This window comes from Apis dorsata, unplaced genomic scaffold (assembly GCF_000469605.1).
Source record: "Apis dorsata unplaced genomic scaffold, Apis dorsata 1.3 scaffold_469, whole genome shotgun sequence".
Classification (NCBI taxonomy): domain Eukaryota; kingdom Metazoa; phylum Arthropoda; class Insecta; order Hymenoptera; family Apidae; genus Apis; species Apis dorsata.
Genome location: NW_006263708.1, coordinates 70,232 through 73,303, shown reverse-complemented (window position 1 = coordinate 73,303; position 3,072 = coordinate 70,232). Strand labels below are relative to the sequence as shown.

Here is a 3,072-nt window from a genome sequence, read left to right as displayed (position 1 = left end):
AGAGAGAGAGAGAGAGAGAGAGAGAGAGAGAGATTCTTTGATAAATATTTCGCTCTCTTTCAAATCGGGCTTGGATACGTTGTGGGCAAACACTTAAGATAGCGATATTTTTATCTTCTTTGAGGATTGAATCGAATAGAAGGGGAGGAGTAGCCCGGGAATACGCAAATATTTGCCCCGACGCGAACATCGCCATTTTTTTCTTTACAGTTTCACCTAGGAGGATAGATTGTAAATTTGATTTACGCATTCAAATTGATATTACTCTGTGTAACTGGGGTAAAGTTTATATCGGGTACACAAACTTCATCGCCGTGGATATGCGTTTATACATTTCGAAGGAGAACGTGCTCTCCGATTTTTCAAATTTTATCTATCCTTATTAACATGATCGCGAACGCGTGCATAAATATATATATATATATATATCAAGGAAATCTGAAGAAAAACCTGACCAGAAGTTCGTAGAAACTTTTCGAAAACTTTTTATCAAGCGCGCGTTTAACTTGAATTTATGCCAGATAATTCTTATCGAAAAGTTGATATATCGATAAATCGTATCTTTGGAGCAAATATTTTATCCTCCGAATTTTCGTGAATTTTTTGAACAAAATTTTAATGACCGCGCTAATTTACAATAATACTTGTCAAACAATTGATGAGAGTATCTAAATGAAACACGGTTACGCTATTACCGTGTAATTTCAATGTTTGAAAAAAGAAAACTGGGGGAAAAAATAGTGATAAACGTTTGTTAAATACGTTCCGGCGAAGCGGAAGATAAATCGGCCACGATATTAACAAGTTGGAAACCCTATCTCTCTATCTCTCTCTTCCCTTCCCCCCCTCCCTTTCTACGACACCACTTCAACGTTGATCAAATATCCTTTTATATATGAATTATACCACTTACGTTCTTTTTATCCGCGTATGTACGATATCCCTTCGCATAATCCGTTCGTTAATTTCGTTTGTAAAAGGTACTTGGACAAACGGCGAACAAAACTCACTTTTTTTCTCTCTCTCTCTCTCTTTCTCTCTTTTCTTTCTCTTTCCTTTCCACAAGTGTATACAACGACGTGAAATTGCCGCGGTAATATCCGTTACGACAACGATTCCGAATAAAAGTGTGCAGTCCTCTAAATAAACTCGGCTGCCAAGGTTCAAGCGACTACGCTGGTGGATACGTAGTATTCGACATTGGTCGAATGTTGTTAGTTTTGTTTTTCAAGCTACACGAAATAGGCAGAACGGCTGCTCGCTTACCGACGAGCGAATGTGTGTTGTTTCGTAACCGGGACGGTTTGCAAGTCGAAGCAAGGTCAGAAGTGAATCGCAAGAAACGGTGAATGTATTTAAAAAATAACGGTTTGTTTCATATTTCAGAGAATTTTGAACTTCAAGACCTTGATTCTTTACTCTTCGCAGTAGCCTTCAAATAATCTTCAATTTTCATCTTGACCGTTATCCGTCAACAGTCAAAGAAGTTCAGTTAAACGTTACGTTACGCGTACCTGTTTTACTCGTTGAACGTGAAGTTTAAATGATCTCAGACGCGAATGGCTATTATTTTCACATGTTCGGCTTTTCCACAGGACAGTGGATAGTACTGTCCACCGATTAACGCGGATACTGTGAAATGACGCGACCCGAAGCACGTTTCGAAGCTACACGTGGGTGGAATCCGGCCTAGATTTTTCATGAACCCCTTTTCCTCCGCGAAATGGAATAAATTAACATCCGAAATCTCTGGCTCTTTGAGGCGGCTGCCCCTGAGAACTCCAATAAAACTGGCGTATAACGATAAATAGAATGGCGAAAGGAGTGGCCGCGGCTTTACCCTAGCGCTTTAATAAGCGTATATCCGACGGAAAGTTTTCAATCGAGGAGAAATATTGGCGTTTTAGTTTTTTACGATAGAAAATTGAGACTTTGTAAAGTTTTCGGCGAAAATACAAATGATTTATTCCGCGTATATAATTTTTATATAACATATATGATAGATAAGAAATCACGCGTTAAAAATAACAACTTAATTAAACAACACGATAATTGCTTACCTTACACAATAAACGTTACATATTGGCGCAAATCTCGTTCAAAATTAGCTCAAATCGAGCAAAATCAGCTCGATCTCGATACTCGGTGTGAAGAGGCTCGAGTCGTATCGTATTAATAAACATTGTACCAGGATACATCCGTAACCTACGAGTGTAAACTACGTACTAGTTCACTAGTGGCAAAAGGAGGTCTTTCGCTAGGACCATTTATCCCCACTTTCGACGCTTTGTTTACAATCGTACATCGCACGCTGTACAGCAGTAGACTAAAAGAAATATTTTCGAAATTATCTATAATATATCTATAATATATCTAGCTTATTCGTATACGTTACAATTATTATCTTAACTTATTCGAACGCGAAATTATATTTATAAATTAAACTATTAATTTTATTTGTATTAAACCTACACATATTACAAGTAACAATAAAGTTTATTGCTTTTCGCAATCCGATTAATTCGTGCGTGTGAAAACAGCAGCAGTTTCCTCCTACATTAACCAAACGAGACTTCTTTCCGAGCAGGTGAACAGTTGGTGGCTATATGAGCAGGTTAGTATGACTGTGAGGACTGCGTTGATACTTGCCCTCGACGCTGCCTCGAAATTGTATTAGCGTCGACTTGGGTCCATGCAAGAAGTAGGCCGTTCCAGTTGCACTCTCTCGCGTAGAGGGAAACGCGGCAAAGGTCAAAAGTGCATGAATTGTTGCGAAGTGCCTCGGTCCTCCACTCGGTAAAGCGGTACAATGCGATCGGTGACCCCGTTTCACGTTGTCGGCCTGAAAACCACCGGCGACTGCTGACATTGCTGAAAAGCGACACGATCAACTATATATTTCTTCGCCTTTATTTCTCTCTCTCTCTCTCTCTCTTTCTCTACTTTTTACTCGCTCCTTTCTTCCTCCTTAGCGGATCGAAACACCGGGAGAATACTGGAGATAAGTCGATGTTCTTCCAATTTTTCCAAGTCCTTGTTTCGAACACGCGCGTTTCTCTTACGTTTCGTTCG

At 39.5% G+C, this 3,072-nt stretch overlaps 1 long non-coding RNA gene across 1 annotated transcript in view; it reads right to left on the bottom strand.

The window, feature by feature from the left end:
* Window positions 1-2,309, bottom strand: part of LOC102676108 — a 19,224-nt gene extending 16,915 nt beyond the window's left edge. Inside the window, exon 1 of the long non-coding RNA XR_422397.2 lies at window positions 2,061-2,309. This is a non-coding gene — a long non-coding RNA (uncharacterized LOC102676108). The remainder of the gene's footprint in view (window positions 1-2,060) is intronic.
* Window positions 2,310-3,072: the final 763 nt, after the last annotated feature.